The 9914-nt window shown below is 44.9% G+C and overlaps 1 protein-coding gene across 1 annotated transcript in view; it reads left to right on the forward strand.

Annotated features, from left to right (window-relative positions):
• Nucleotides 1-112: 112 nt before the first annotated feature.
• The window catches only part of LOC119400456 (transmembrane protein 11, mitochondrial), a 20663-nt gene continuing 10861 nt past the window's right edge, over nt 113-9914 (forward strand). Inside the window, exon 1 of the mRNA XM_037667499.2 lies at nt 113-325. The gene's annotated coding sequence lies outside the window, so the exon portion shown is untranslated. The remainder of the gene's footprint in view (nt 326-9914) is intronic.

Consider the following 9914-nt stretch of genomic DNA (forward strand, 5'->3'; position numbering starts at 1 on the left):
CTTGTTTATTAGAAAACTAGACAAATGACTGAAGCAACGTGAGCGAGCGCTGCGAGCGCCTTTAACAATGCGGTGGCAAAATGGCTTACTACTTACTACAAAAAAATCCAGATAGAGTCGATGCAGTGTTGTTTTCACTGCTGAAAGTCAATAGGGAGACGTGCCAGCATCGGATCCAGCAAACGTGCCAAGCTTGCAACGAACCGCTGTTTTATTTACGGTATTGCAAAGCTTACAAAGTGCTGGTCACGGTGGTGCCAGTTCGTTGCCTTGCAAAGTTCGGTCTTGCGGTCGGGCTTGTCGCAGTCGGCGACGGCACAAGCCAGTCGGTTGGCACGAGACCTTCAACAGTAGGCGGAACCGTCAATGTTGCCAACTAAAAAGTGTTGCACAATGTTGCCCATCAAGAAGTAGCGCTCGGTCTGCGCATGCGCGAGAAATCTGGGGACGTTTGCGTCTTGAACGTTTATTTTCGCCTAGGTACAACCGAGAAAAACGATGTTATGTCCGTTCGTCCCTAGATTCGTCAAGATCCGTTAGTTCTCTCGGCGGCAACAACCACCGTGTCGTTTGTTTGGCTTTTGTATTTGGTGGTACACGGGAATATTTTGTGTGGGATAAAAGCTGCAGCCGAGGTGAGTACCGTGCCATTTCTCATTATTTCGTTTGCAATATTAGCATATGAAAGCGGTAGGGACCACTCGTGGACCACTTGACGTTTGAAACTCGCAGGCGCCGTGCCGATTCAGTAAAGAGTCGTGTGTAACGGGAAACTCCCGCGGTAAAATTTCGTGGGCATAGACCGTGCCAAAACCTTTATCGCAGTACTTTATGAATGCGATGTACGGATTAATCCGCGGTGATTTTTACAACGCCTGGCGAACGCGTCCTAATGAGGAGTAGCTTTTCATCGATCTTTTACGAATGTGGAGGATAAGGTATGCGTGTGTTTGTCATATGAGAGCTAGTAAATAGGTATGACGCTCAAGGCACTGGTGCTAAGTGAAGACACAAAACGACAAACATGGGCGCAAACTTCGTACTGTTTGTTAACAGAAACCACGCTCATTTATACATGCTGCCGAACAAGGTAATCTCAATATGGGTGTGCTAACAAATCATCATGACCCAGTGATCTACCAGAGTCGAAAGATATGCGACAGAAACTGCACTGACCTGAACTGTGCAATCATACCATACTTATTTTCCTCGAGTATTGAACCAACTGCTCAACAACAAGCCCTGTTGTAGCATATGTACATAGCAAACATTTAGAGGAACCTTCTCTAGAGAAAAGTGATCTGTGGTAGCCTTGTGAAAACAGAGCTAACTCATCGGAACTCTGTTTAACATCTCACTTTTGTGTGCTTTATTTGAATTCATTATAATTTAAATATGAAATGTCATTTTGTTATTGCATTAATAGATTAACACAATACATTTCAAACCTACAACTCGTCATCGCAAGACCTATTGCGGGGAAACCTTGAGAGTCCACTAAAACAAAAGGTCTGCGTAGAGTCTTGTTGCACAGAATCACTATAAGGAAACATTCTTTTGCTGTGGCTATGTCATGGCACCCAGTGGTCATGTGATGCGATATGGACATGCAAAACCTGCTTTGTGTATCCACATTGTTAACGTGTGAGCTTTCATCTTATTCCACTATATGGTGCAAGAGCTACATGATATTGCCGCAACGGCATTGTAATGTGTAGGAATAGTATAGGTCCATTAAACACTGCCTGGGGCAAGGTCTATTCATTTGACCAAATATCTGGTGTGGAAAAGGACAATTATGAATTCCATGTCGGGAGATGTCCCCTTGCCTTGAACCATATGCACACAATCAGTAAGCATCGGAAAGCTTATACACGCCTTTATGTGCTTGTATAATGGCATATATAATTGAAGTAAATAGGTCTGACACTCAAGGCACTTGGGCTAAGTGAAGATACAAAACGACAAACAGGGGCGCCAACTTCATACTGTTTGTTAACAGAAACCACGCTCATTTATACATGCTGCCGAACAAGGTAATCTCAATATGGGTGTGCTAACAAATCATCATGACCCAGTGATCTGGCAGACACTGGGTCATGGTGGCCCAAAGGAACTGGAACGAAGCCCGAAAATAAATCAAAATCTCTGTGTTCACCTCCTGCTATTCCTACCCGCATAGTTCAATAGCCACCTTCTACTGGCACAACATTGTTAGGGAGGCATACACCTTAGTAATAGGGAACAAAAAGCACTGCACAAAACGTGCATAATGTACACTGCTGGGACCTTCAATGAGAAGCCAACAAAAAGGAGTTTTATAGATGATATTTAAGAGTGGCATGATGTTCGAAAACAGAAAAAGATAAGAACAGATGAGCTGGACAGCTATGTTCTTACTGCAGAGGTCCACAAAGACATCAGGAGTTTTTTCCAGTGTTGGAAGTCCAAGAACAAGTGCTGACACCCTCACAACACACGAGACAAATTTTGTGTGCCCCTGCAGCTAGTGCAAGCAGAGAAAAACTTTAGAATGGTAGGATATCTGATGCACCAGCGCAGGGTGTGCTTAAAGCCGAAATCTCCTGATAATTTGCTTTTTTGCACAATAACATGTGAGAAAATACACTGTAAACTATGCCACAAGACCTTATAGACTGTAAATACTAGCAGTGGTATGATCTATGAAAAGAATGGTGTCACGAATAGCTTTTTTTCCTTTCGGCTGTCCATACATCTTTCGAAAAACACGCATAGTGCACACGGTTTGTTATAATTTTTATCTAGGCTGGTCTACTGACAACAACCATAATAAATCTGGCTTTTTCCCTCTATTTTTCTTGCTGGGGCAAGGTGCTACTATGCTGCAGGCACTACAAATCCAGAAGGGTTTACGGTTGGGTGTGTGGGTAGAGCATTTTCCAAAGTTCAATACCAAGTGCAATACAAACAAAAGAACAGAGCATTCTGTTCTTTGTCCCCACTGTTTTTATTGCACTCCTTATTGCAACTTTAAGTTATGCTGCAAATCACATTCCTTGCTACACTATCTGCTGCAAAACGCTCTTAACGATCCCGACCTGCATTTGCAGAAAAAATAGGTACGGTATGCCACTTTTGAACAAACATTCATCGTATCCTGTATGCCCAACTATTTCCATGGTGTGGTCCTTTTATGCAAGGAATTATCGCAGGTTAAAGTATGTTTGTTAGCAAACCATGCACCAACAAAATGTAGATTGTTGCTACTTAAAATGCCTTGCTCTCGATTCCGTGTTTGGGCAACACCACTTAGTTTACTGGCTCAGGCCTCAGTTGGGCTGGATTGGGCCGGGTAGGTGAAATGTTTTTTCGAATTCGGGACGGGCTCGGGTCTCGCTTGAAGTCACCAAGCCAGATTCGAAGGTGTAAACTTCAATGTTTTTCCAGGCCGGGCCCAGGCTGAGAATCACGCCCAAATTTCGATGGTAACCTCACATGACACTGAGGTTTGCGTGCTTGCAAGGAATGCTGTGATGAATTTTGACAGAGAACTGAGTTCAAACTTCTTTATTTGAATTTTGAAGCCTAGAAATGAATGTGGCTTCTTTTCCAGACTGATCACAATAGCCATTAGCAAAAAGATCAAAAAAGAGAGTTGCAACAGGTGTGACGTTGGAGATATGTACGGCAAATATGATGACTGTGACCACGTGTAGTAGGAAAACACTTTGGCATCTGTTTTGAAAGGACGAAAAACGAAATGGTTTGCGACGTCCACTCGCTCACGTCCTGGTTGGATTCCCCCAACGCCTATAGCGGCAACAATGTGGTCTCACTGCCGCGAGATGCATCTGCGCATTTCGGTAGAACTGTGACTGCAGAGTGGAGGTTCATGCGGAAGATGTAGCAAATGGCATGTATGTTTCCTAATGCCACTGCTTTGGTACGCCACGTGATCTGGCTCTCATATGAAACTAATTTATGTCTTAACACGGGTCTGAAAATAGCCCATAGAAGGTTTCAGTGCCTACACCGCTTCAAGGGGTCTGTAGTGATTAGAGCAAAGGTGGAGAGGGAAACAGAGAAGGCATCTTGTTGTACACATCGTTTTGTACAAGCGGGTGAAATACAGTAGGCTCTCGTGAAACGGAAACTGAAGGGACCAGAAAAATGTGTTGCATTTAACAGGCATTCCATTTACAGAGAGTTAAAAAGGTGTGCAGAATTCAGAATGCAAAACCAATCATATTAGAGACAGTGGTTCCATTTAAGCAACACTTCCATTTAAGAGATTTGCATTTGTGCTTAATTAATGTGCTTTAATTAGACTTTGCAACAAAATGCAGGCTTTATTAGCAAGGACAGCCTTGTATAACATTGCTCCATGGTGTGTATGGCTTCCAGTACATTAACTGAAATTTATATTTTACCAATACACAGCCCTACATTCTAGCAAGGGGTTCACAGATCTCCTGTCGGTATTGGTAGAGTTCTGAGACACCTCTCACTTTTAAAGGGGCCCTGCAGCAATTTTCCAAGTAACCATCGAACGGCTTCATTGAAGGAGTTTATTGCCTCACGAATCAACCGCTGCAAAAATTTTCAGAATCCGGCAAGTACGAGAGGAGTTAAAAAGATTTGTCGCACGCTGTAATGGCTTTCCCTCTTCTCTCGTCCCTGCGAGCGTGCTGAACGCTAAGTAGGGAGGAATGGCACGGGAGAAAGAAGTTACGTCACCCGCACGTCATGACCTTGAGAACTTTTTCTTTGTTTTCCTTCGAGCACGCAGCTTACTTTCAGTGTGATGGTGAGCACACACGTGTGGGCTCATGGTGGCCTGCCGTGGCGGCCACGGTAACTATGCTCAAATCAGCTGATGGTCATGAATTTGAGCATATGGCTTCATTTGTAAAAAGAAGAGTGAGCGATTTCTAGCTGACTTTGAGAATTAATTGTAAGTTCCAGGCTGCGAACTGAGTTGTAACGTTCAGCTCCAGTGTTTTCAGGAGCCTCGACTACCGATCGGCAGCGTTTTCTGACTCTGCTGAAAAAGTGTTGCAGGGCCCCTTTTAAACACTGCATTTGTAAGCCTTTCTTCCAGAGATAGTTATTTTGCAAGAATGTTGATGTGCCTAAATAAACAGTGTACTTACCTTTATTACTAGGTGCTCAAGTACATTGGTGGTGTGCTTCAGTTGTAATATATACCCGCCACGGTGATATAGTAAGGTGCTGGACTGCTGACCCAGAGGTCACGGGATCAAATCCCGGCTGCAGTGGCCGCATTTCGATAGAAGTGAAATCATAGGTCAGCGAACTCACTCATGAGTCGACTCACTCAGACTCGGATCGAGCCCCGAGTCTGAGTGAGTCAGGCCGAGTAATATTTTCATGGCTCTGAGTCCGAGTGAGTCCAAATGAGCATGGGCGTATCTACCGGGGGGGGCCAGGGGCCCTAGCCCCCCCACCCCGAGAAATGTTAGAGGGGCGGAACCCCTCCACTTTTGACAGTGGTCATTGTCGGCTGCAGACTGGGAAACTAACAAGTGAGGCAAAGTTTCACTTCACCGCATCAATAACGTAATTATGTAACAAAATTGGTCCTACGATTCTGCTGTGACGACTGTCCTCCTCGTCCGTGTGTCATGACAACGCACTGTAGGCTCTCTGCAGGGCGGGCTGCCTATTCCACGCTTTCGCGCCTTGCACTCAAGCATTGCAGAGGAGGCTATCGCTCAGTAGGGGCTCTATAACATTACAGCAATTTGTCATGATTTTATTTTGTTCTGCCTGCCCTGAAATCTAAGTAATCGGCGACGCAAATACGGGCGGGAACCAGTAAACGTTTTATAGCCCAATCAAACGCTCTCCTTTTTCAGGAAATTTAGTTTCTTTCCTTGAAAACGAATAGCATATCGCCACTGCTCCATATATAAACTGCTGTGAGTTGCCGAGCCAGGAGAGCTAAAAAAGATTCCCACTTTAGTCTCTGATTAACCTTGCTTATCATGTGGGAGCCCGCAGCGATCGCGGCGGCTTGTAACAATGCGATAAATAATGCAGTGGACTCTAGCACATTGAGAAGCCCAGCTTTGAAGTTTGCCCCATAACTTGATCTACTTCACCAGGGAGATGATCAGCGTCCACGGTTTTCTGGACTAAGAAGGCTGCCTACCTGCAAAGGATTGTGTTCTTCTTAATAGTCTTTATTTCTCTCTCTACCTCTCTGTCAGCAACGATGAGTTCACAGAGAGTTGTATACACGCAAAACAGCTCAACATTGTTATACTACACCTGAGAGCATCTATTATACACATCCATCTCGCCCGCTGCTATAAGTAGCCGCTGCCAGTGTGATTGGCGGGCAGCCTTCTTGAATTACGTTCAGAATGAGACACTGTCTGGCTATTAAAAAAAAATTGTTTATTGTTCAGCACAGTAATGCTCTTCTTATTGCGCACACTTCATTTTAACGCCGCGAGTTTTGTGGACTTGTGACGTCGCGTAACAAGGAGGCGATATTATGGCACACCGAAAATTTTTGACGAATAGCGAACAACCAATGAACAACTGTGGCCGTTTGGGCGTGTTGGTATCACATGACCAATAAATTCTAAACGCACAAACAGACGAGGACAAAGTGTGTCATACGCGTTGTTTGTCCTCGGCTGTTTATGCGCTTAGAATTTATTGGGAAATGAACAACAGTACGTCGTATTGAAAATAGTTTACTATTATTATTTTTACGTAGTCACACTTAAGTAGTAATTATGCGGTGGATCACTTACGCGTCGTTTGTTGCTTCGTGTTATGAGCAGGTGCTGTGAGCATGACCAATAAAATTTCGACCAATCATTAACTGCTAACAACCTACACAGAACGAAATAATACGGGGTAGTTTAACGTTATAATCACCCACAATTTTAAAGAAAAATTTAGCTTACACAGTTTACGTAGGCTATTTATTTGGAGAGGCCGGAAGGGAGGAGTAAAGGGCAACTTCACTGTTTTCCCGTCCACCCCCTCACTCGAGCTGGGTTGGGGGTGGACGGATAAATTTGTAGTAATTTATAATCTTATAGTATCAGGGTGTCGGAACAGAACGAAAAACGAAAAAAAAAAAAACGATATTTTTAACCGGAACGAAACGTAACCGAAACTTTATCTATTATTTTGTTCCGGAGTGAAACCGAAATTTTTTCCATCGTTTTTTGGTTCACGAGAAAACTTCGCAATCCGTAGCAACTGAGCTCATGCAATGTGAGCATATCTGAGGGTACGGTATTAGCGCGTACCTCAGGCAGGAATTCCAAAGCAAATACATGTTGAAATTGTGCGAAAAATGAAAACAGTGGCAACCAGAGATGTTTATGTTAACACAAGTGGACTCTTGCGCGCCTGCCACGCAGGCCAAGGTGGAGAGGGCATTGTCGGCGCTGAATTTTGTTACAGCGAAAGCTGTTATGAGATCACAACAGCTGATTTTGGCGCCAGAGTTGTCCGCCGCCTGTGTCCGTGACCGCTATCGCGTGATATCAGAAAAAATTAAATGAGAAACAAATATCTAAGATCGCATGGAATTTCAACCCGCGCCCTCTGCGTGGCAGTCGGGTATTTCACCACAGTGCCACGCTGGTGCTTGCAACTTCTTCGCACAAATACTCTATATAGGCGTCATGTCGGGCAAGGAATCGTGTTAATATATGTAATATAGCGTGGCAGAAGAGTAAAATAACAACCAGTCATCACACAATGCTAATAGCGCAAAGATTGCGTGGTTTAATGCTTCCCACCAGTGTTGCGAAGTTGCCTCACCAGAATTGGAATAACTCCAGAATCATTCCACATTTTCGCGACCCCGGAGTGGAATGGGGACAACGCTTGGAGGAATGGAATGAGAGTGGAATAAGCGCCTTTGGCACGGAATGTAATGGGAATGGAATTACGTCTTTTTCCGAAAATAAAGCACGTTTCCGTCTACATGCTGTTTTTCAAACTTCAAACATTAGTAAGTCAGAGCCTCGAAATTAACAATAAAGCAGTATTTTTAAATGGCTTGGCTGTTTACAAGCACGGTACATTTATAAGCAACGCACCTACTAGAAACCGAGGCATTAGTCAGTGTACAAACAATGCATTATCCCAGCAGATACCGAAGGGAGAAACAAATTGCCTTTGTGCGTTGGTTCCCATTGATACCACCACACGAAAGTGGCCAATACTCTATGCACAGCCTGATCTTTATCTCACGAGCAGTTTAGTACCTGACACGCTTAAACACCCTTTGCGACAAGGAAGGCATTGCATACCTGCGCATAGGCGAACACAGAAAGTTCTCCTCACCCCATCCATGCTTGCGAGGCGCGCTTGACAAGTGTGAGTGCTGACAAGCAGTGCGGCCCAGTGTTCCGTATTCGATTGCAAAGGCACAAGGTGCCCGAGCGGTGCACTCTTCCAACTAATACTAGCAGAGCTAGAGGGTTTTCTTCCGCCTTTACCAAATCTTGGTTTTCTCCATATTCACGACCGCTCCAGACGCGTGGCAAAACTGCTTAGTCTTCTTGAATACTACTTTTGTCAGCATAAAAATACGCTATGTCGTCATTTTAGCAGTAACACATTTAAGCTTAAAGAATATTAAAACATCACCATTCATTAACACATGCTGACCATGCAAATACTATAGGTAGCGGGACAACTGCCCCTATGGGAATTAGTAGGGTGGTTGTACTGCACGATATATGTCACCAAGCTACCTATTCCTCAACCTTGTAACGTGTTTTGAATACTTTTGCAGTTCTTAATGCATCTGATGACATCAGCTTTATGCCCCGAGGCGTTCATTCTTAACTCGATAAAACTATCAAGATGACTTTCCTATGTTGAGGAATTACAGGAATGGAATTGAAACTGCCTGGCCATTCCCGGAGTGGGAATGCTAAGTTTTTTCATTCCGAGGGAATTGAAAGGAATGGAATTGCGGCAAGTTCTAATTCCCCGGAATGGGATTGGAATTCAATGGAGCCGCCCATTCCGCAACACTGCTTCCATCCACTGCAAAGTGCTCAGCCATGTCTTTATCATCATCAGTTCATAGCACAATGAGCACATAATGCCTTACAGATGTTGTAGCGGGTACGACGATTCTGCGAAGAATGACAAAAAATGGCACAGTGGGAACTTCTCTACTTCAGAAAAATGGGGATGATTATGGCATAGTGGGTACCTGCATGTGTACTTGTATTAATTGCCCCAAGAGACTATACAACGGGCTCTACAAAGTCCGCTCTTCCAGCTTCGCTGTGACTGTGCTGCGTGTTCCGCGCAGGGCTGGCAATCATTAGGAGCTGGCTCCTTTTGCTGGGGGGTAGCTCTCGTCCCTCCTGCCGTGTACGCTAGCTCTCATTGCTCCCGCTAGAGGCGCAGCTGTGCTCTCTGTTGATTCAAGAGCGCTCACGAGGTGGCGTGCCACGCGTCAGGCGGCTCCGCCCTCGGTGCATGCTCTAGTTTGATAGGAGACCGCTGGGGTCGCGCCTTAGACAGCGCTCGCTCTTGGCACTTCCTTTCTCTTTGCCAGACATCACTCAGTGCACTTCGCTACCGCTACTCGCGTGAACACCGAAGAAGCAAAGGCAGTAGCGCGGAGAGCTCGCAATGCAGCAGCAGCACGGGCTCGCCGCCAAGGCCTGTGGTGAGAGCTCACGAGGCCGAAGAGAGACGCCAGCGCCGACAGCAAGCACAGCCACTACAGGCACGAGGCGGCGGCAGCAGCCACCGCCATATTACTATACAAGGAAAACGTTCCCCCGAGCTTTATGTGATCTGTAAATGAGCATTGAACAAACATGTATATACTGCATCAATCTGTAAGTCTCAGTTATAGTGCATCGATATGTAAATTATAAACATTGTGTCTTAACTGTGTATATAAA

Source organism: Rhipicephalus sanguineus, chromosome 7 (assembly GCF_013339695.2).
Source record: "Rhipicephalus sanguineus isolate Rsan-2018 chromosome 7, BIME_Rsan_1.4, whole genome shotgun sequence".
Lineage (NCBI taxonomy): Eukaryota > Metazoa > Arthropoda > Arachnida > Ixodida > Ixodidae > Rhipicephalus > Rhipicephalus sanguineus.